Source organism: Excalfactoria chinensis, chromosome 25, assembly GCF_039878825.1.
Source record: "Excalfactoria chinensis isolate bCotChi1 chromosome 25, bCotChi1.hap2, whole genome shotgun sequence".
In the NCBI taxonomy this organism is placed as follows: Eukaryota; Metazoa; Chordata; class Aves; order Galliformes; family Phasianidae; genus Excalfactoria; species Excalfactoria chinensis.
The window spans coordinates 115976-139404 of record NC_092849.1 but is presented as its reverse complement, the minus strand read 5'-3'; the positions used below and the strand labels follow the sequence as shown (position 1 = coordinate 139404).

The window sequence follows — 23429 nt, the reverse complement described above, 5'->3', positions numbered from 1 at the left end:
GGAGCCTGGGCTTTGGGAAACAGGCACAGGAATAACCACTGCACGGGTGGAACCTTGTGGGTTGAACCAGGAGGGAGCAGTACGCCCAGAGAGCTTATCTGGAAAAATACTTCCTCTGGGTACTGACATTCAGTTGCATTTTCCATTCACTCTCAAGCAGGAGAAGCACAGACGTGTGGGGCAATATCTTCTCGAAGAAGGAAACAGAGAGAAGTTAAAATTAACTCCTCATAAAAAGACAGGCGGTGCTCCTCCTGCCCCATCCACACTCCCTGTGTTTATCTGATTGGAGCAAATGCCGGGCACAGCGTGGTACAGCAAACAAGCGCACTCACCACTGCTTGAGGTTTTGGTCATTCTTAGGGCTCTGTTCCAGCAGCAGCTGCCAACTGCAACAAAAACCAGAGAGAGCAGGAGTTTTCTAGCAAAGCATCAGTGGTAAAGAAATGCTTTTTCTATCCCGAGAGTGACAGCCTGGCGGAGGTTACAAAGAGAAGCAGACCGCCACCCTCGTCCTGCCCACAGTGCCCGAGTGCTGCTGCCATGAGCCCAGCACACGGCGTCCCCATGTCTGTGTGCACTGTGGAACCCCACAGATGTGACAGCGGGGTCTGGCTTGTGGGGCGCTTCTCCAAGGAAACCAACGCACGGTGTCAGGAGGGGAAGAGGAAGCAGCTCATCCTGCCACTAACGCTGCCATTGTGCGTCCCTCCCCAGGACTCCTACAGCTTCCTCTTCCCAGCCCCGCTCACCTCGCAGGCTGCAGACGCTGCTGGGCGCTCACACTCGATGCATGTCATCTTCTTCTTGTGCCTCTGGGCCACTCTCTGCAGGGCTGCGCTGAGTTCCTGCCGCTGCAGCAAGAACTGCTGCTCCTGTGCTGACGGATGGAGGAGTTTCGTGCCGGCACCCAAAGCACGTTGTCCCCAGGCTCCCGGTGCCACGGCAGGATGCTCCTCCCCCCCATCGCCCCTCAGCTCTCGCATCCTCCTACGATCTGCCTAAGGACGCAAAGACCCTGCGGAGGGATCTGGACAGGCTGGTCGACGACTGATGCCCACCAATAGCATGAGGTTCAACAACAGCAGCTGCACAGCAGGCGCATGGCGCGGCGCGACGACCTCACGGGCGAAAGGAAAAGCCCCCAGCAGGGAGCGCTCGCCCCATTCGGCGGACCGACCAATGGGAGCGCAGAGGAGGCGGGGCCGAGCGCGGCTTCTCCGCCAATAGCGCTTGCGGGCGCCGGTCCGCTATGACGACGCCGGTCCGCTATGACGGCGCGAGTTGCGGAGCTTCGCGCGGGTCGAGCGCTGCTCCGCCGCCCCGCGTCCCCGCCGCCGCCTGTGCCGTGCCTCGGGGGACGCCGGGCGGTCAGGCGAAGCCAGCGCAGGGGCAGAACTGAGCCGTCCTCCGGAGTCAGCGTGGCGGTGGGGCGCTGCTGGGCGGTGAGAAGCGGCGGCTGACCGCGAGCAGCGGAACGCGCCCGGTCTCGAGGAGCAGCTCCTGGCTGAGCCGGGCAGCCCCGAAAGAGAGGGACCGATCCCACGGATCGAGACGTGTGAAAGCCTGGCAGAGAATCAGGCGGGCGCCCGCAGGGAGGTGCAGAGAGGACGGAGCCAGACCGCACCCGGTGGTGCCCGGCAGCGGGACCGGAGGCACGCGCTGCAGCACGGCAGGTCTCCCCGTAGCGCTGCTGCCGTTGTCCCTGTTCCCTTGATTTGTGCCTGGGGAAGGAGATGGTCACGTACTAACCACATCCCTCCCCGTGCCTCCATTCACTGCAACAGGAGCTGAGTTGAGTGCACCTGTGGGGATGTGGCACCCACAGCCTCTCTGGGCAGCAGTGCCAGGGCCTCAGCTTCGGGCTCAAAGTCCTCTGGGGCAATGCCACTCCTCCCCTCCCTTCTGAGAGCCACAGTGCCCAATGAAGGCAGGCCACAGGACCAGAAGGTGAACTCTTGAACTGCCACCGCTCTGCATGATGTTCTGATGTGGGATATCTACAAAACATCCCCAGACCACAACAGGTAGCACGGAGCTGCAATGGGGAATGCCCTCCACACACGGCCCTGTCGGTGCACGATGCTGCAGGCACGCTCCTTGCCATCTGCACACACGTGGGCCGGCTTTGCACGGCCGGGCACATCATCTGGCCTGGGCACTGCAGGTACCCACACATGATGGGGTGCAGACACGGCAAGGCCAACCCTGGCTGACTGTGCATCTCATTCCCGCTTGGCGTGGGAAGAGGGACTTCAGTGGGACACAATTGCTCCAAAGGAGTTTTGGGGCTCGGTTACGAATGTTGCCCTGACCTGTTGGCCTTGTCTGTCACCAGTTGCAGTGGTTACAAAGCACACGGAGGATACGTTGCGTTGTGTAAGCTGAATAAAACACGGGATCACACAAAGTACAAACGCCTGAGTTACAACAGCACACATCACCAACTTGTCACAGACACTAGCCCTGGTTCTGCAGGAGTGGTGACACAAACATTTCAGACCATTACTGATGTCAACATCTTCCTTTCCCACCCTTTTCTTCCCTGCACACGAAGCAGCAAGCTGCTGGCCATCAGAGGGCTTGCAGTGACATCAGAAGGTGGCTGCGGTCATCTGAAGGCTTTTCTGGTTGTCGGAGGGCTCCACTGGTTGTCAGAGATGTTCACTGACCATCAGAAGGCTTCATTGATTGAGTTGGGATGTCACCGGTCATCAGAGGGCTTCATCGGTCAGTGGAAGATCGGAGGTGTCCATGGGAGGGGATATGCAGCCCTTGTTCTGGGTGACGGGTAGGGGGTTGGGGCACTGAGGCACGCGGCCTAAAGCAGACCCAAAGGAGTGACAAGTGGCTGCAATAAGAGAGGGGCTAAAAGTAGGGTGTTGTGGTCACACTGTGTCCATGCAGAGGCGGATCAAAGGGTGAAGGCTTTGGGAGGAAATGTACGGAGGAACTGAGAGAGAGCAGAGGGAGGGTACTGGGGTTGATGGCAGCATGAGGAGCTCCATCCTTTAGGACTTTGGAGCGGATGATGAGTGAGGGAGGGGAAGCCCACAGGGGTGCAGGACATGGTGCGCATGGCATGGAGCTGGGGAGGCCTCCCAGAACTGTGAGGTGGCCAGTCCCTGCTGAGCATGAGAACAAGGACACGGACACAGAGAGTGTAGGTTTGCTGAGGGATTTATTGATCGTCAGAGGGTGTCGCTGATCATCGGGGTCTTCGCTGCTCACCAGAGGGCAGCACTGGTCATCAGAGGATGTCAGAGTGCTGCACTGGCAAGGAGGAGCCTTGTCCCTGCAGGGTTTGTCCCCAAGGACTCGGGGCAGGAGAAGGACTGGCAGCAGCCAGGAGACCCGGGGCAGGACGTGGGTCCCCTGGGGACAGAAGCCACATCCCCTGTCCCACCTGCATGGTGACTCTGGGCCATCCAATAGGGCACCCTGAGCCTGCCCCCTCCAGATCCGTTTCTCTGCACAGCCCCATAGAGCACAAAGGAAGGGCTGGAAGTGACAGTGCCCAGGTCCCCCTGGAACAGGCCACGGACAGTCCCCTCCATGCCATCAATTAATTCCCAGCGCCTGATGCCCGGTCCTCAGGGCTGCGGAGACACCCAGGGTCCCCCAAGTGCCCTGTGGTGCAGGGGCCCATTGTGAGCACTAGAACAACGTGGCCAAGTCACGGTCATGTCGCCTGCTCAGCCCCAACTGCCCCCCATTGCCTTCTTCCCCTTCCTGTTGCCCACCCATGGCAAGAGGGAGCCCAACAGAGGCTTTGGAACAACAGGGGTGTCCCCAAGGCCCAGGGGAACTGAGAGAACAGCAACACATCCCAGCCCCATCCTCACCCCTCAACTCACAGGCCCGGGAGAGGGAGAAGGCAGAGATGGGTCAGCAGTGCCAGCATCATCATGGGCAGCTGGCCATGATGTCACCGCGTTGCCGTGGTGGCGTTTGTGACACGGCCACCCGGGAGGGGGGTGAAGGCAGAGCACGGAGGTGGGTCCTGCATCCTGAAGGAGCAGCTGGTACAGAGCAGACGCATCTGAAGGATGAGCTCCAGCATGGCTGACGCCGACAAGGAGCAACCCAGAATGAGTGAGAACAGGGATGCGGTGGCCGCCTTCATCCGAGAGCAGCTCCTGGTGCACAAGGTGTGTTTGTTGGCTGTTGGGTTCCTCCTCGCCCTGTCTGGCTCAGCCTGGACTTCCTCTGAGTCTTCCCCTGCACACACAGCAGGAAACTCACCCCGTGTTTCCCTGCTGAGCTGCATTTGGGAGGAAGGGCGAGGGGAAGGAGAGGTGCCTGTCCCGTACAGTGTGTTCCGCAGCTGGGGGATGTTGGGGTGGTTGTGGTGAACCAGGAGCTGCAGCTCCTCAAGCTCTTCCTCACTGATAGTCTGCCATCACGGCTGCTGCTGCCATTGTCCCTGTTGCCTTGTTTTGTGCCTTGGGATGGAGATGGTTACGTACTAAGCATCGGGTGTGTTGACGTGGGGACACTTGGCAAGACTGGTGGCCCTGTGAGGCTATTGAGGGCCGCAGAAGCACTGGGCACGTGTGGAACGCTGGGTCGATTCTGGGCTCCCCAGCTCAAGGCAGACTCCCCTGTGCGACTGCAGCAGGGAAGCTGCTCTGTGGGGAGGCTGTACTGTGCTCATCTGCAGAGCTCCCTGCCAGCCCCTGTGCTCCTGTGTCAGGGGGATGTGTGAAGGGAGACAGCGAGCTGGGGGATGTTGGGTGGCTTTCTGGAGTCAAAGCACCACAGCCCTGCAATGCCAGCACGTCTTTGAGTGTCATCAGCCACATCCCTCCCCGTGCCTCCATTCACTGCAATAGGAGCTGAGTCCAGTGCACCTGTTGGGATGTGGCACCCACAGCCTCTCTGGGCAGCAGTGCCAGGGCCTCAGCTCCCCCTCAGTGAACAACTTCTCTCTGACTCAGAAGAGTCACAGGCACGTTAGAGGAGTTTCTTTTTTCCTGTACAGTAGGGCTTTGCCTCCAACTTTGGCTTTGTTTCTATCACTAGCTATCAGATAGCAAAGGAAGTTCAATGCAGCGCAGCTGGTGCACTGGGGCAGCAGCAACATTCACTGATGGTGCTTAGTCCCTAGAGATCACACCATATCCTAGACCAACGCAGGAGAAATTATTCTCTCCTCTGCAGATCCTATACAACGTTCCCACAACTTCTAGGGACTCTCTTCCTAGAGTTTGGACCTCAAGCCCAGCCTCTTCCAAACGCTGAAAGGAAAATCAAGAGCTGTTCAATTTCCTTGACATTTCTTGCCTCTTACAGTACACTATGACAAGCTTAACATGGAATGGGCTTCCTGGCCTCAAATAGCAGAAGTAACCTCTCAGTTAGGAAGGGATATCCATTTTTCATATAGATATAAACAAGAAAACAAACAAAACAATAAGAATGTTTGCATGCTCGAAGAATGTTTACAGTGAGACATCCACATCCAGGTGTCCTCACAAGCAAGATCTCTGCAAAGATAGCTGTCTGATAGAATCACAGCCTCATGAAGGCCATCCTAGAATTAACAAAGCCAAGTGTTCTACAGAAAGCTGCCAAACAAAGGAGAGCTTTTCACACAACAGAAAGTGGGTACAACTTAAAAGGCAGGTGTATGGGAACTGCTGAATTATGGCCTGAACCTCTGATTGACCAGCTGAGGCAAGCCCTGAGTCAGCTGTGGGAGCGCAGGAGAAAGGCAGTTCCTCTGTGTGACTGGAAGGGGTGCAGCCTGGCTGCAGCTCTCAAGGAAGGATCTCTTTCTGGAGATTGCTCCTTTGGGAGCTTTTATTATTAGTATTATTGTTTTCTGTGAGCCTAAGACATGGGTTAGCCTTTTCATTTAGCTTTGATTATCCTTTTCCAACACGATCATCTTTCTAGCTGTATCATCTGTAGGTACCAGCCTAACCACACCACCCTGTCCATTTGTTGGCTGTACAGCAACTGAGCCAGTCTGTTCATTTGTAGCTTTAGAAAAGCACACCTGTTTGCTCCAGGAACAGACACGGTCCATTTAAAGCACAATCCCCAGTTTTTGCTGAGTTCATCTCTGCTATGCTGATGCACAGTAGCAGCTTATAGACAAGCACTCTGGCTTTGGAGTTCAATGATGGCAGGGGATGAGGAGGAGGAGCTCTGAAGGAGCACTGAAGAGCTCAAGAAACTGTAACATGAGCAACTGAGCCAACCTAGTGGCTCATTCCTGCTGTTTGTTGAGTGCAAAAGAGCAGGCAGAAAGAAAACCAAACCCAGGGAACAAATGCACGCAATGCATTCAGGACACGAAACTACAGCAGCAACACAAATGTCTCACTGAGAGCTCTGCAGCCCTGCCATCATCTTGATGCTCAGCTGCTGCTGTGTGCAATGCTCCACGTGCAGACCCTGCAGAGCCCAAAGGTCTCTTTGGCCGCTGTCACCCACCTGAAGGTTGCAGGGTGCCGTGCCTTCTGAGTACATACAAACTAATTGATTAAATGTGGTAATATTAATAAATGTGTTAATTAATTATATTAATCTATTATATAAATTAATAAATAATAACTATAATGAGGGAGACTGTTTAAATAGCTGAAGGCTTTACACTGATTCTGAAGTGATGCATGCAGTTGGGACAGGTAGTGGCACTGAGAGGTTAAGGAGGGGAGTGTCAAGATGAAAAGCCCCATCAGGTGACCTTGTTTGGAGTTATATCTCCTCTCTGACTGCAAAGTCCCCTGGGGAATGCAGTTCTTCTTCTCCTCTGGGCAGGTACCCTGAACTGGAACATTAACGGTTTAACTCCTGGTGCACTACATGATGTTATGTTGTGGAATACCAGTAACAAAAGATCATCCAACTGTGACATTTCCCTCCGTTTCTACATCACTACGTCGTGCTTAATATACACAAAGAAGCCACAATTAACAAGAATTAAGCACATGCGCACAGAAACCTATATGTATATACATGCAATTACTGACTGCACTCCCCCAGCATCAAATTCCCTTGTGGTACACGCTGACTATTCCCATTTTTCTTCATCACCCACCGAGTGGACCCAGGTCCCTGGACAAAAACAGTTCCACGAAGAGGCTTACCCTTTCCAGAAGCTGGAAGGACCCAAATTGCTTTTCCCAGCATGTTCTCTGCATGTACTACAGGGACCTTATCTCCCTTGACAGTGTGTAGGAAGCTGGCATGACCACTGTGATTGATAGATCCTCGGGTGTTGACCCACCAGGTGGCTGGTCAATCAGAGGTTCAGGCCATAATTCAGCAGTTCCCATACACCTGCCTTTTAAGTTGTACCCACTTTCTGTTGTGTGAAAAGCTCTCCTTTGTTTGGCAGCTTTCTGTAGAACACTTGGCTTTGTTAATTCTAGGATGGCCTTCATGAGGCTGTGATTCTATCAGACAGCTATCTTTGCAGAGATCTTGCTTGTGAGGACACCTGGATGTGGATGTCTCACTGTAAACATTCTTCGAGCATGCAAACATTCTTATTGTTTTGTTTGTTTTCTTGTTTATATCTATATGAAAAATGGATATCCCTTCCTAACTGAGAGGTTACTTCTGCTATTTGAGGCCAGGAAGCCCATTCCATGTTAAGCTTGTCATAGTGTACTGTAAGAGGCAAGAAATGTCAAGGAAATTGAACAGCTCTTGATTTTCCTTTCAGCGTTTGGAAGAGGCTGGGCTTGAGGTCCAAACTCTAGGAAGAGAGTCCCTAGAAGTTGTGGGAACGTTGTATAGGATCTGCAGAGGAGAGAATAATTTCTCCTGCGTTGGTCTAGGATATGGTGTGATCTCTAGGGACTAAGCACCATCAGTGAATGTTGCTGCTGCCCCAGTGCACCAGCTGCGCTGCATTGAACTTCCTTTGCTATCTGATAGCTAGTGATAGAAACAAAGCCAAAGTTGGAGGCAAAGCCCTACTGTACAGGAAAAAAGAAACTCCTCTAACGTGCCTGTGACTCTTCTGAGTCAGAGAGAAGTTGTTCACTGAGGGGGAGCTGAGGCCCTGGCACTGCTGCCCAGAGAGGCTGTGGGTGCCACATCCCAACAGGTGCACTGGACTCAGCTCCTATTGCAGTGAATGGAGGCATGGGGAGGGATGTGGCTGATGACACTCAAAGACGTGCTGGCATTGCAGGGCTGTGGTGCTTTGACTCCAGAAAGCCACCCAACATCCCCCAGCTCGCTGTCTCCCTTCACACATCCCCCTGACACAGGAGCACAGGGGCTGGCAGGGAGCTCTGCAGATGAGCACAGTACAGCCTCCCCACAGAGCAGCTTCCCTGCTGCAGTCGCACAGGGGAGTCTGCCTTGAGCTGGGGAGCCCAGAACCGACCCAGCGTTCCACACGTGCCCAGTGCTTCTGCGGCCCTCAATAGCCTCACAGGGCCACCAGTCTTGCCAAGTGTCCCCACGTCAACACACCCGATGCTTAGTACGTAACCATCTCCATCCCAAGGCACAAAACAAGGCAACAGGGACAATGGCAGCAGCAGCCGTGATGGCAGACTATCAGTGAGGAAGAGCTTGAGGAGCTGCAGCTCCTGGTTCACCACAACCACCCCAACATCCCCCAGCTGCGGAACACACTGTACGGGACAGGCACCTCTCCTTCCCCTCGCCCTTCCTCCCAAATGCAGCTCAGCAGGGAAACACGGGGTGAGTTTCCTGCTGTGTGTGCAGGGGAAGACTCAGAGGAAGTCCAGGCTGAGCCAGACAGGGCGAGGAGGAACCCGACAGCCAACAAACACACCTTGTGCACCAGGAGCTGCTCTCGGATGAAGGCGGCCACCGCATCCCTGTTCTCACTCATTCTGGGTTGCTCCTTGTTGGCGTCAGCCATGCTGGAGCTCATCCTTCAGATGCGTCTGCTCTGTACCAGCTGCTCCTTCAGGATGCAGGACCCACCTCCGTGCTCTGCCTTCAACCCCCTCCCGGGTGGCCGTGTCACAACCGCCACCACGGCAACGCGGTGACATCATGGCCAGCTGCCCATTATGATGCTGGCACTGCTGACCCATCTCTGCCTTCTCCCTCTCCTGGGCCTGTGAGTTGAGGGGTGAGGATGGGGCTGGGATGTGTTGCTGTTCTCTCAGTTCCCCTGGGCCTTGGGGACACCCCTGGTGTTCCAAAGCCTCTGTTGGGCTCCCTCTTGCCATGGGTGGGCAACAGGAAGGGGAAGAAGGCAATGGGGGGCAGTTGGGGCTGAGCAGGCGACATGACCGTGACTTGGCCACGTTGTTCTAGTGCTCACAATGGGTCCCTGCACCACAGGGCACTTGGGGGACCCTGGGTGTCTCCGCAGCCCTGAGGACCGGGCATCAGGCGCTGGGAATTAATTGATGGCATGGAGGGGACTGTCCGTGGCCTGTTCCAGGGGGACCTGGGCACTGTCACTTCCAGCCCTTCCTTTGTGCTCTATGGGGCTGTGCAGAGAAACGGATCTGGAGGGGGCAGGCTCAGGGTGCCCTATTGGATGGCCCAGAGTCACCATGCAGGTGGGACAGGGGATGTGGCTTCTGTCCCCAGGGGACCCACGTCCTGCCCCGGGTCTCCTGGCTGCTGCCAGTCCTTCTCCTGCCCCGAGTCCTTGGGGACAAACCCTGCAGGGACAAGGCTCCTCCTTGCCAGTGCAGCACTCTGACATCCTCTGATGACCAGTGCTGCCCTCTGGTGAGCAGCGAAGACCCCGATGATCAGCGACACCCTCTGACGATCAATAAATCCCTCAGCAAACCTACACTCTCTGTGTCCGTGTCCTTGTTCTCATGCTCAGCAGGGACTGGCCACCTCACAGTTCTGGGAGGCCTCCCCAGCTCCATGCCATGCGCACCATGTCCTGCACCCCTGTGGGCTTCCCCTCCCTCACTCATCATCCGCTCCAAAGTCCTAAAGGATGGAGCTCCTCATGCTGCCATCAACCCCAGTACCCTCCCTCTGCTCTCTCTCAGTTCCTCCGTACATTTCCTCCCAAAGCCTTCACCCTTTGATCCGCCTCTGCATGGACACAGTGTGACCACAACACCCTACTTTTAGCCCCTCTCTTATTGCAGCCACTTGTCACTCCTTTGGGTCTGCTTTAGGCCGCGTGCCTCAGTGCCCCAACCCCCTACCCGTCACCCAGAACAAGGGCTGCATATCCCCTCCCATGGACACCTCCGATCTTCCACTGACCGATGAAGCCCTCTGATGACCGGTGACATCCCAACTCAATCAATGAAGCCTTCTGATGGTCAGTGAACATCTCTGACAACCAGTGGAGCCCTCCGACAACCAGAAAAGCCTTCAGATGACCGCAGCCACCTTCTGATGTCACTGCAAGCCCTCTGATGGCCAGCAGCTTGCTGCTTCGTGTGCAGGGAAGAAAAGGGTGGGAAAGGAAGATGTTGACATCAGTAATGGTCTGAAATGTTTGTGTCACCACTCCTGCAGAACCAGGGCTAGTGTCTGTGACAAGTTGGTGATGTGTGCTGTTGTAACTCAGGCGTTTGTACTTTGTGTGATCCCGTGTTTTATTCAGCTTACACAACGCAACGTATCCTCCGTGTGCTTTGTAACCACTGCAACTGGTGACAGACAAGGCCAACAGGTCAGGGCAACATTCGTAACCGAGCCCCAAAACTCCTTTGGAGCAATTGTGTCCCACTGAAGTCCCTCTTCCCACGCCAAGCGGGAATGAGATGCACAGTCAGCCAGGGTTGGCCTTGCCGTGTCTGCACCCCATCATGTGTGGGTACCTGCAGTGCCCAGGCCAGATGATGTGCCCGGCCGTGCAAAGCCGGCCCACGTGTGTGCAGATGGCAAGGAGCGTGCCTGCAGCATCGTGCACCGACAGGGCCGTGTGTGGAGGGCATTCCCCATTGCAGCTCCGTGCTACCTGTTGTGGTCTGGGGATGTTTTGTAGATATCCCACATCAGAACATCATGCAGAGCGGTGGCAGTTCAAGAGTTCACCTTCTGGTCCTGTGGCCTGCCTTCATTGGGCACTGTGGCTCTCAGAAGGGAGGGGAGGAGTGGCATTGCCCCAGAGGACTTTGAGCCCGAAGCTGAGGCCCTGGCACTGCTGCCCAGAGAGGCTGTGGGTGCCACATCCCCACAGGTGCACTCAACTCAGCTCCTGTTGCAGTGAATGGAGGCACGGGGAGGGATGTGGTTAGTACGTGACCATCTCCTTCCCCAGGCACAAATCAAGGGAACAGGGACAACGGCAGCAGCGCTACGGGGAGACCTGCCGTGCTGCAGCGCGTGCCTCCGGTCCCGCTGCCGGGCACCACCGGGTGCGGTCTGGCTCCGTCCTCTCTGCACCTCCCTGCGGGCGCCCGCCTGATTCTCTGCCAGGCTTTCACACGTCTCGATCCGTGGGATCGGTCCCTCTCTTTCGGGGCTGCCCGGCTCAGCCAGGAGCTGCTCCTCGAGACCGGGCGCGTTCCGCTGCTCGCGGTCAGCCGCCGCTTCTCACCGCCCAGCAGCGCCCCACCGCCACGCTGACTCCGGAGGACGGCTCAGTTCTGCCCCTGCGCTGGCTTCGCCTGACCGCCCGGCGTCCCCCGAGGCACGGCACAGGCGGCGGCGGGGACGCGGGGCGGCGGAGCAGCGCTCGACCCGCGCGGAGCTCCGCAACTCGCGCCGTCATAGCGGACCGGCGTCGTCATAGCGGACCGGCGCCCGCAAGCGCTATTGGCGGAGAAGCCGCGCTCGGCCCCGCCTCCTCTGCGCTCCCATTGGTCGGTCCGCCGAATGGGGCGAGCGCTCCCTGCTGGGGGCTTTTCCTTTCGCCCGTGAGGTCGTCGCGCCGCGCCATGCGCCTGCTGTGCAGCTGCTGTTGTTGAACCTCATGCTATTGGTGGGCATCAGTCGTCGACCAGCCTGTCCAGATCCCTCCGCAGGGTCTTTGCGTCCTTAGGCAGATCGTAGGAGGATGCGAGAGCTGAGGGGCGATGGGGGGGAGGAGCATCCTGCCGTGGCACCGGGAGCCTGGGGACAACGTGCTTTGGGTGCCGGCACGAAACTCCTCCATCCGTCAGCACAGGAGCAGCAGTTCTTGCTGCAGCGGCAGGAACTCAGCGCAGCCCTGCAGAGAGTGGCTCAGAGGCACAAGAAGAAGATGACATGCATCGAGTGTGAGCGCCCAGCAGCGTCTGCAGCCTGCGAGGTGAGCGGGGCTGGGAAGAGGAAGCTGTAGGAGTCCTGGGGAGGGACGCACAATGGCAGCGTTAGTGGCAGGATGAGCTGCTTCCTCTTCCCCTCCTGACACCGTGCGTTGGTTTCCTTGGAGAAGCGCCCCACAAGCCAGACCCCGCTGTCACATCTGTGGGGTTCCACAGTGCACACAGACATGGGGACGCCGTGTGCTGGGCTCATGGCAGCAGCACTCGGGCACTGTGGGCAGGACGAGGGTGGCGGTCTGCTTCTCTTTGTAACCTCCGCCAGGCTGTCACTCTCGGGATAGAAAAAGCATTTCTTTACCACTGATGCTTTGCTAGAAAACTCCTGCTCTCTCTGGTTTTTGTTGCAGTTGGCAGCTGCTGCTGGAACAGAGCCCTAAGAATGACCAAAACCTCAAGCAGTGGTGAGTGCGCTTGTTTGCTGTACCACGCTGTGCCCGGCATTTGCTCCAATCAGATAAACACAGGGAGTGTGGATGGGGCAGGAGGAGCACCGCCTGTCTTTTTATGAGGAGTTAATTTTAACTTCTCTCTGTTTCCTTCTTCGAGAAGATATTGCCCCACACGTCTGTGCTTCTCCTGCTTGAGAGTGAATGGAAAATGCAACTGAATGTCAGTACCCAGAGGAAGTATTTTTCCAGATAAGCTCTCTGGGCGTACTGCTCCCTCCTGGTTCAACCCACAAGGTTCCACCCGTGCAGTGGTTATTCCTGTGCCTGTTTCCCAAAGCCCAGGCTCCATGAAGGTCAGCGCTGTGTTGGTGTTGACCTTGACTGGAACAGAGTTGGGCCGTAGGAGGCAGTGTGATCCCACAGAGATGGCACTGAGCAAGAGGCAGGAGAAAGCTGTTTGTGAATGGCCAGTTTGAGCCAAACACAGCATGTCGTGGTGTGTTGCAGAAGCACAGAATGGTTGGTGTTGGAAAGGACCTCTGGGCCCATCTGGTCCAGTCCCTGCTGCAACAGGGCCAGCAGAATTGGTGCCCGGGGCCACATCCTGGGCTTGGAGATCTCCTAGAGGAAACTCTGCAGCCTCTGTGGGTCTCTGTGCCAGTGCTGCGGCACTTACACAGTGCAGGAGTGCTCCTGATGTTTGGTGGCAAGCTCTGGTCCTGGCACTGGGCTCCACTACATTCTCTCTGTTCCTCCCTGCATGGATTGATGGCCATGGGTGGGATCCTCCTGAGCTCCCCTTCTCCAGACTGAGCAGCCACTTCTCTCAAGCTCTTGTCATAGAAGACGTCTTCCAGTCCCTTCACCATCTTGGTAGCCCTCCATTTCCAGTGTGTCCAGCTGTCTCTTGTACTGGGAGCCCAGACACTGTTCTCCAGGTGCAGCCTCACCAGTGCCGAGTAGAGCAAAATTAATGGTGCTGAGTAATGGTCCTTACCTGCTACAAGAGAAGTAGCTAGGGCTATGATGGGAGCACGCTGCTTTATGACTGACATGGAGAACTGCTAGGAAGAAGGTCTGGTGGGACTGAACACAGATGCAAGGTGGTCCAGCTTTTGTTTTACTGCAGACTCTGGGCAGCAGCATGGAGATATGTTCTCCATATAGTTGTGCCCCTGTGGCTTCTTTCTGATGTGCCTGGGAAGTCCCCCTAGTATAGGCTGCTGCGTGAGACACAAGTCTGATACAACATCACTTGTGTGGGTGGAGTTTTACTATCTCTGTGTTCACATCTTTTATGTGCTTTGTTTTGTTTTAATTCAACTCTGTGTGCACGGGTGCAAGTCTGCCTTTGCTAAATCCTTTTCTTGTGGCCGTAGGCAACAATGAAGGGGATCTCGAGTTTCAGCGCTGAGCAAGAAGCACAGCACTCAGGAAGGCCATGAAGGGCTTTGGTAAGTTGATCTCCCTCCGCAGGTCAAGTTTTGTTGTTGGTTTTTTTCCCAGCACTGGGAATGGCAGCTCGGATGGTTTGTTCGAGGGAAGCGCAGCTGCTTGTATTGCTCTGCTGCACAACTGCCCTAAAAATAGTTGGGAAGAGGAAACACAGCTGCCTTTCTTATGTCCTGAAATATGGCTCCTCTGGTGGAGTGGGTCCTGGCAGCTTTGTGTGCATGGATGTGGTCCTGGGGCTGTTGAGATCTGGCTGTGGAGGGGACTGGGGGTGGCACAAGACCAGAGGGCAGTTCTGATTCTTGTGCAAGCAGCCTGACTGGCTTCCATTTGTTTCCTGCAGGCACAAATGAAGAAATCATCGATATCTTGACCAAACTAAATGTTTCCCAACGTCAGCAAGTTCTGATCACCTAAAAGGTCTACAGAGATGTGTGAAGGTAGTTGTGTCACTTGGGTGAAAAGTGACAAAGGACCCAATCTCCATAAGAGAAAGGTCGGTGAAGAATTTCCTTGACCAAGGTTGTTTTGGTTTTGTTCAGTTCAGTGCAGTTGTTGATGCAAGGAGGATCAGAGCCTAAAGAGAAGAGGTGAACAGCTCGGTTCTGTCTGTCCTGGAAGGCCGTACCTTCTGCCACCTCCTTCCTCCTCTCTTGGCTTTCTAGGATTTGATTGGTGACTTGATGTGGTTGCTGAGTGGGAATTTTGAGAGGGTGATGGTTGGGATGATGACTCCCACCACCACGTCTGATGTGCTTGAACTGAGGATGGCTGTGAAGGTTTGGAAATCTTTCTTTTGTATTGTTGAAGTTCAGGCCAAGGACTTACTGCTTTGCTATGAATGTCTTCTTAATTTATTATTAGCTCTTAAAGAAACTTGATTGCATGTCTGGAGCAGCTGTTGGTATCTTAAATCTTGCCTTGGCAATTCCTGGGAGCAGGAACAGATGAAGGCTGCCTGATGGAAATTCTGGCTTCTCGCACCAGTGAAGAGATTGGTCTCATTAATGAGAACTCCAGGCTTTATAAGTAGTGCGAAAGGCCGGGCCTTGTCCTGCTGCCTGACAGTCAGTTTGTGTGTGTGCAGGCAGGTGTGAGGAGGAAGGAATCTGGGGAGCTTGTAGGTGTGACATGTTGGCCAACCTCGCTGTGGCTGTTTGTTCAGAGTGGAGCCAGACTAGAATTTCACCGGCAACTGAATTGATGTAAATGAAATGGGGAGGAGCGTTCTGTCTGTCAGCAGGACGTATGGCTCTCTTGCCAGTTTCTTACTGTCTGTGCTTCTTAATTGAAGGCTGTAGCACTAATGATGATGAATGGACTGCTGCAGTGATGCTGAGAGCCCTGGGCACAGTTCAGTATTTAGCTAAGTTACAGCTGGCAAACGTTGTGGGAGGCACCCAGGTGGTGGCTCTGCTTCTAACAGATGCCGTGTGCGTGTGTTCTTGCGAGAGTATGGCTGCTCCCTTGAGGATGACATCATATCCAACGCATCTTCCATTTTTCCAAGTGTCCTTGTGTCACTTGCAACGGTGAGCCAAGCGAAAGGGAGAGGGGAGAAGGGATTGAATCTTCTTGTGGGCGCAGCTGTGTGCTCATTGGTGAGGAGCTCCAGGCTGGCTTTTTCTCACCCTGCGTGTCTCATGGCCTGCTCCTCAAACCCATCTTCTGCAGGGAGGGGATTCTGACTCTGGGTGTGCATGAATGCCATGGGCTCTTTTCTAAATGTCCCAGTAAAGTGGGCTGCTGCTTCTTTCAGAAAGAAGCCCAAAGCACATTTGAGATGTGTCGCTGTGTTTGTAAGCTAGTATTCCCTTTGAAGGACTCCATTAGCCATCTCCTGCAGCTGTTTCTGAGTGGGGAATTCTCAAGGGTTGCTTCCAGTAGATGCTGTGGTGAGCTGTGTCTTCTGTCCTTGTACCTTTGCAGGGTAACAGAGATGAGGGAATGTATGTGGATGATGCTCTTGCTCAGCAGGATGCTCAGGTGTGTAGGAACGTGATTCCTTGCAAGAGCAATCTATTCTTGTGCATGTGATGTGTGGTGAAGAGAAGCCAACCCGTGAAATGGGAATAAATGGGTTCTGGTCTCATTTGCAAGTCTCTTAACGAGAAGCCTGTAGGTAGACTGGTTACTTGGCAGGGGCAATGACATTTCAGCTGTGAGTTGCCATGCCTGGTTGGTGCTTGTTGGAAAATATCCATGATCTGGACAAGTATGTTCCAGCAGTTCTCTAGCACCAATGAATTAAAGATCCCGTGTATACCCAGTCTTCTCCATGAGCCTTACTTTGTCATCCATAATAAGTGCCTGTACGAAGCGAGGGAGAGGAAATGGGGAACAGATGAGGTGCAATTTATGTCTGTCCTCTATACATGGAACAGGCATCACCTACTGAGAGGTAGGACCCCTCCACAGCGTCCTGGGTTTTTCTTCCCTTCCTTGTTTGTGTGTGATGCTTGTGTAGGAGCTTCATAGGTGTTAAGTGCAAGCTCTTCTGGGTCAACAGGTGTCTTAGCGAGAGCCCCATTGCATCCATTCCCTTTGGTCTGTTTTATTCCCTTCTGAGACTGGAAGGGATTTCAGAAACCTAAGTACAATTTGCTGCTGCTCTAGCATGGAAAGCAGAGATCGGGGAGTGTGACCACCATTGGGGCAGGGGGGAGAGGAGCTGAGAAATTCATCTGCCAGGTCTTGAAAATGGGAACAGTTGTTGTAGGCCAGTTAGTAAGCATGTTAGCAATGGAAACGAATTATTCTAGTGGGAAGGTCCTGATTTAGCTGGCAGTGCTGCAGGAATGATAGGATGTTCATGCAGCACGTGAGGAGCTTGTTCTTGCAAAGTGGTCCTTTGGATCTCTCTGACTCACTACCATGGACTCTTCCTCCTAGTTTTCGATGTGTACAGAGGCATTGCTAACAAGGACGTAACAGACAGTATTAAATCTGGGAGGTCAGGAGACCTGGAAGATGCTTTGCTGGTTGTGGGTGAGCGCTCTGCTTTTAAACCTTGCATGCAGAGTAATGAAATGATGAGAGGTGCTGTGTGTCCCCTTGAGTGGCTGTTACAGGTTTCAGGGGGTAGACGTGGTTTGTCTTTGTTTATGTGCACAAAGCCGGGCTGGGTGGGACTTGGAGCTCCCTGGTGTAGAGGGAGGTGTCCCTGCCTACTGCAGGTGGTTGGAACTGTGTGATCTTCGAGGTCTCTTTATACCCAAACCATTCTCTGCTCCCAGCTTCACACCTACTGCCTGCCCTTCTCTGTTCCCTGCTCGTGCCCTCCAGGCTTTTCCTCCCCTTGCTGAGCAAGGCCATGCCCGGTAGCTACCCTGGATCCTCCTCCGCTCTTTGCCTTCCTCCACACGGATGCTTGCTTCTGGCCAGCACTTCAGCCACTGCCAAGCTTATGCACCTCATCTCTTGGGGAGACAGCAAGGTGGCCTGGAGCGGCCCACAGCTCCTCCCGGACATGGCTTCTCAGCTGTGCTTCAACCCCAGAACCCAAAGGAGTTCCTCTTACATTCTGGCCCAGATTCTTTTCCTCCCATGCAGCTCCTGTGGCAAGCAGGGGCACAGCTCTTCCCACATTCCTCCATTCCTGCAAGTTTGCTTTTTTCCATTCTTTCCCTTGCTTTGCTTTCCTTTGCTGTGCTATGGTTAGCTTTCCTACTTGCTTTCTCTATCTTTGTTGCCATCCGTTGCTTTTTATCCTCTTTTTGCCTCCGTCTTTCATGATTTTCCCTTCAGCCTTTGTTCCAGGAATGTCTTTACGGCCAAGCCAGGTGTTGTCACGGGTACAGGAAATGCTGCCGGCCATCCTGTAAGCTGGCAGGTGATCACCAGCAGGTGTTTAAGTCGCCCAGCCCCAGGCATCTCACTGACATCTACCTGATGGCGCTGGAAGGGCTGCACTGCCCACGGCCACTGATTCCTTACTTCAGCACGTGGCAGACCTCAGTAATGCAAATGACTGATAAAGCAAGCGTCAGCAGTTTGCAGTGCGCTGATGTTAGAAAGGCTTCAGGGAGCGGCAGCGCATTCCTGTGTGCAGCAGTGAGGAAAACAGAGTAACAAGAAGGTATACATAAAGGTACTAAATTAATTTATTAATGACTTACTCCTAACACTGACATTAACAGTATAATGGGCAAAAGCCCAACTGGATGAAGGGAAATGGAATCAGAAGGAAACCGGCAGTTGGCTGCTCTTTCTTCTCCTCCCCTCCCGTTCCAGGAAAGCAACCACGGCCTTCCAGACTTTGTGTCTTATTCCACGATGAGAGGGGTTGTGTAGAGGGAATGCCGGATCCCAAAAGTGGAGGCAGGCGCCTGGGGCTTGATCAGCGTCACCTGGAAGGGCAGAAAGGAAAGGCAGATCAGCAAGGGCCCTTCTTTGCTGCCCTTGCTCCCTGCTGTCCTGCACCCCTCCCAATCCCAGACAGTCCCTGGTGCCTCACTGGGAAGGGCTGAGCGCCAGTGCAGAGCCGGTGCAGCTCCCTGCTAGAGCAGAGCTGGCTCAGGGAGGTGTGCTGGCCTTACATGTGCTCTTATGGGCCCCTCCTGTCTCAAAGAGGACTGGCTGTGCACCTGGGACCTCACAGCTAACTCTCCTATGCTGGGGGTGTGCTGCTTGGAGCCCCTCTGAGCTGCATCCCCCCCGAAGAGCTTGTGAAGGACCAGCACGGCCCATTGAAGGTAATAGGAGCAGAGGGAGGAAAAGCTGCGTGCTGCGCTGTTCCTCACTTCCTCTACTTGGAGGTGGCACGAGGGCAAGGAGCAGGCCTGCTGTCCTGCACTTGGTTCCTGCAGCCAGAAGCTGTTTGGCTGGATGAAGCCTCAGGGAAAGGGGGAGAGGCATGAAGGCTGTGCTTGTGAAGCAGAGGGGAAGAGCTGAGCAGCCGCCTTACCTGGCCTACGCTGTAGTCTGCTGGCCCGGGCTTCACTGCTTTGCCCTCTCCCTGTTTTGGTCGGGCTGGCATCGTGTATGCGGGCGCCCTGGTCTTGTACACATCCACAGCCACTTTGGGGAGCGCCGCAGGACCTGGAGTCTGCAAGAGAGGCATGGCCGCACGGGGCTGGGGTCACATTCAAGGCTCTCTCTTTCCCTGGAAGGCTGCATTAAGCAAAGTTGCAGCAGGGTTGGAAGCCCCTGTGGCTCAGGAAGAGCAGCCCAGGTTCGGACGCTAACATGGAAAAGAGGAGCAGCGGAGCTCACCTTGGCAAGGTCCTCATCAAAGCGACCGCGCTGGCTCCTTCCCCTCATGGAGTAGCAGGGGCTGGCCGATGTGTAGGCTGTGTTGGGCCCCATCAGCCTGGGCAGTGTGTAAGTGCCAGGACCTGCAGGAGGAGCAGCAGAGAGTGTGTGCGTGAGGGGATGGAGGAGATGGAAGCAGCAGCGAGGGGCAGCCTGCCCAGCCGGCTGGTGGGAAGTGGAGGGACATCTTGCCCCTCTGCCAGTTCCTGCCTCTCCTCTGACACAGGGCCAGTGCCAGCAGCTTCGAGCATGAGCAGCTGGAGACGCTGCTGGCCGAGAGGTGGTGGTCATGTAAGAAAGCTTGTGGCCCGGCACCACATCTTGCCGCACAGGCCATGCAGTAGGCCCTCTGCTGGTGCTGAGCAGCAGCCCGTCCCTGGAGGATGCTCAGGCTGAAGGGTCTGCCTTTGCCAGGGTCACGTACCTGGAGGGCGGTCTGTCTGGAGGGGCTCCCGCCGGAAGGCCATGGACTGCACCGGTGGGCACTTGAAGACGTGCCTGTTGGCAGCTTCGGTGCGGTAGTCACCTGGGACAGAGGAGGAAGAAAGCTGTGAAGGGCTGGTCTCCTTCTGCAGCCAGAAAAGGTCCTCTGAAGAGCTGCAGAATTGCTGGGGGACACAGGCAGCACGCAGGGACACTTCACATAGTGTGCCTCGCCACTATGTCCTGCCTTGCTGTCCCCCCTGTCAGCCCCCTGCTCCTTGTACTTTTCAGACATAGTGCCTTGTGCCCTGGGCCCATGGTGCAGCTGTCCTTCTCCGAGGGCATTTATCGCTGCTCAGAGCAGCTCATGCTCTCTCAAAAAAGACCTACAGTTCCATCAGGGCGTGAGCTGACCCCGGGCAAATGTGCTGCGTGCTAGTGTTGTCTGGGAGAAGTGCTGCAGCAGTGCTACTCACTCGGTCCGGGGGTGACGGTGGTCTTTGTCATGGGTCGTCCCCGGAGGTGGGTGCCTGGAACCACGTACTTGCCATTCCTAGTGATGGCCGGCTCCACAAAGTAGCAGGGACCTGGCCCACAGCTCTCTGCCGCAGGCCGTTTGGTCCCTCTAAAGGTGTACGCGGGGGCACGGTTTTTGGTGGGGCTGTGGCCCACGTAACCTAGGAGGAAAAGCAGAAGAGAGCACACCTCTGTGCAGCTGCATGTTTTGAGCTCCTTTGGACCCAGACCAGAAGCAGGCCCCTTTGTCCTCGGGTCACAAGGAGCAGCGCCAGCAGCATTGGCCTTCCTCGGCCGGGCCTGGCTTGCAGCTGCGCCAGAGAGCCAGGAGGCTCTGACAGAACAGGGCAAGGCTGGGGAGCTGCTCTGCCCCTCTGACCAGCCCTGGGGACGGTCGCTGTACCTGTTGTCCCCGGGATGGAGTACTGGGGCCCGGGGCTGGGGAACTGGGCCGAGATGAGGCCACGTGGGCGATGGGGTCTCCAGGTCCCCACCCAGGCTCCGTCCATGCTGGCAGGCATGTGCCTCCAAACCTAAAGGCAAGAGCACAGCAGTTACTGACGGGGGTTCCTGAGCAGGAAGGGCCGGCAGCAATTTCTCCTGCTCACTGCCAGTCCTGTGCTACACGCCCCTCACACACACTGCAGCCAAGCCCGCATCCTGCAGCTGGGCTCTGCAGCCTGAAGTGTGCAGGAGCTCTCCCTCACCTCTCTGAGCCTTGGAGGACGAGCGCGATGAGGCTGAGCTGCTCTGCTGCTGGGGCTGCTCTCAGGCACAGGGCACGGCGAGCGGCTGCGGGCAGCACAGCAAACAAATGAGGTGCCTGGAGCCAGTGGCCGGCTGTCCTTGGGGAGGGCCCGGCGTCGTCATGGCAGCGCATTGTGACAGCACACAGGCTCCGGGTGATGCCATCCGTGCTGTGACATCTCCTGGCTGGCCTGGAGCCGCGCCCTCCATGCCTTCTCGGCCTCGCACCCCAACCAGTAAGAAGTCGTAGCTCACACTGCTGACACCTGCAGATGGACCGAGCTCTTAGTTAGATCACACAGCAGAGCTCAGCTTGGTCCTGCTGGCTGTTCAGATTGGTAGTTTTTCTCTCGTTTTGTTTTTAATTGTTGGATTAACACGTGTGAATGGGAACTGCTGTGCAGTCAGGATTGGTCAGTTATGGAAATGTCACATGCCCAGAAGTGTTATGAAAACGTTTGTCCAGGCAGTGAGAGGTCCTGGTGGGACAGAAGGTGCAGCAGAGATGAGAATTACCTTTAGTGAGGCTGGAAAGGAGGAAAAGAGGAAAGAATGCAGCAAAAAGGGGGATAGATTTATCTCCAAACAATTCAGTAATCTATGCATAACCTGTCACGTGTGATGTCTGCATATTCCCCTAGAACATGCAACAATTTTCTGCTGCTTGTTGTTTGGAGCTCTCCTATGGCTTGATCAAGTTAGTCTTGATGCCAGCCACGGGTGCACCTTTAGCCATTCTCAGCAGAATGGTAACAGAGGTTGCTCAAAGGGAGAGAGGAAAGGAGGAGCTAAACTGAAGCCAACACTTAGTTGCAAAGAGCTCTGCCTGCATTCCATGTCAGCACCCAGACATGAGCCGTACAGCCCTTGCTCTCAGCACACACACCTCTTCTCTTACCAGCTGCCTGCATCCCTGCGCAGCACTGCTCAAAGCTCTCCTCCAGCTCTCCCTTCACAAAGCAATACGCAGTCTCTCCCCAGCCATGAGCTCTGGGCTGTTTGATGCCTGTGCCATCAGCGGGACCTGCAGAACAAACCTTGGCTTCAGAGCTTGGAGGAGACAAGCGCTCTGTCTAGGAACATTCACCATCTGAAGCACTTGAAAGCAGCGGCTTCTTGAAAGCCCTGGATCTGTGTGACACACCAGGAGATGCTCAACTCAAGCCGCAGCCCTCTCCACAATGGAAGGGCTCTTCACAACATTTCCTTGGCTTGTTTCCACTCTTCCCTGCTCTTCTCAACCCTCTTCCTCAGAAGTGTCACTGAGTCACATGCCCGAAGCTCCAGCCTGGATGGTGTGCCTGGGGTCTCATCTTCCTGCAGTTCGGGCAGCGCAACCTCACGCTCGGCTTCCCCTGCTCCTCCTTCTTCATCGAGGAACTTGACCCGTCTTGTTCGGCCCAGCCCTTCTTGGTTATCCGTTCCCTCCTGGCCCTGCAGCTGGCAGCTCATCGGCTGCTGTGGGGCTGCAGGCACTGCCCGGATGGGTGGCAGAACACTGAAAGGACAGAGCGGGAGGGGTCCGCCTGAGTGGCTGATGGCTTTGGGGCCGCATCCCTCAAGGCTGAGCCAGAAGCCTGGGCTGTAATGCAGCCTTCCCCACAGACAGCTGACCGGCTGCCCCGGGGCTCTCTGCTGATGTGGAGAGGGGCCAGCCCTGTGAGCTGGGGGACCCAGGGGAACCCTGCCAGGCCAAAAGCTGAACAGGAACCGGGGTGCCCTGCCATGCCAGAAGCCAAGCAGCCGGCACAGAGGGCCCTGCCAGACAAAAACCCGGCGGACCCAAAACCTGCCAGGCCAAAAGGCGGCAGGCTGGCTGGGCGGGCCCTTCTGGGCCTGAACTTCTGTGCCCTTTGTCCGAGAAGTTGGAGTGAGCCCCAGGCCAGAAGTGGCTGCCTGGATGCTGTGTCTTGGGGCTCTGGAGACAGGCTGGGCTCAGCCCTTGAGAAAGATCTCGAATCTCTGATGAAAGCTGGCCGTCCAGACAGGGAAGCCCTGCATGGCCAAAACCCAGCTGGCAGACCCAGGAGTCCCTGCCGGGATAGAACCAGCTGGCTGGCCTGTGGGGTCCCTGCTAGGCCAAAACCCAGCTGTCCCAAGGCGCCATACCAGGTCAAATGCCAGCCGGGTGGCTTGAGTGGGCCCTGCCAGGCCAATAGCCGGCCTGCTGGCACATGGGGTCCCAGCCAGGCCAAAAGCCAGCTGGCAAGGAAGGCCCTCGGGTGAAAGCCATCTGGTCAGATAGTTGCAGGGCACCTGCCAGGCCAAAGGCCGACTAGGGAAGCCCTGCCAGGCCAAGAGCCTGCCGCCGGCCAGCAAACACTGGCAAGGCCAAAAGCTGGCTGGCCGGCTTGGGGATTCCTACCAGGCCAACATCCAGCCTGCCTGGGGCTCACTGCCTGGCAACAAAATGGCTGACTGACCCGCTGGGCCTGTGAGGCCAAAAGCCAGCCACAAAGTTGGG

The 23429-nt window shown here is 55.6% G+C and overlaps 2 pseudogenes; one reads left to right on the top strand and one right to left on the bottom strand.

Annotated features, from left to right (window-relative positions):
* The first annotated feature begins 4061 nt into the window (after positions 1-4061).
* LOC140262547 (annexin A4-like) lies at positions 4062-17850 on the top strand (annotated as a pseudogene).
* LOC140262646 (ciliary microtubule associated protein 1A-like) lies at positions 17723-21862 on the bottom strand (annotated as a pseudogene).
* Positions 21863-23429: the final 1567 nt, after the last annotated feature.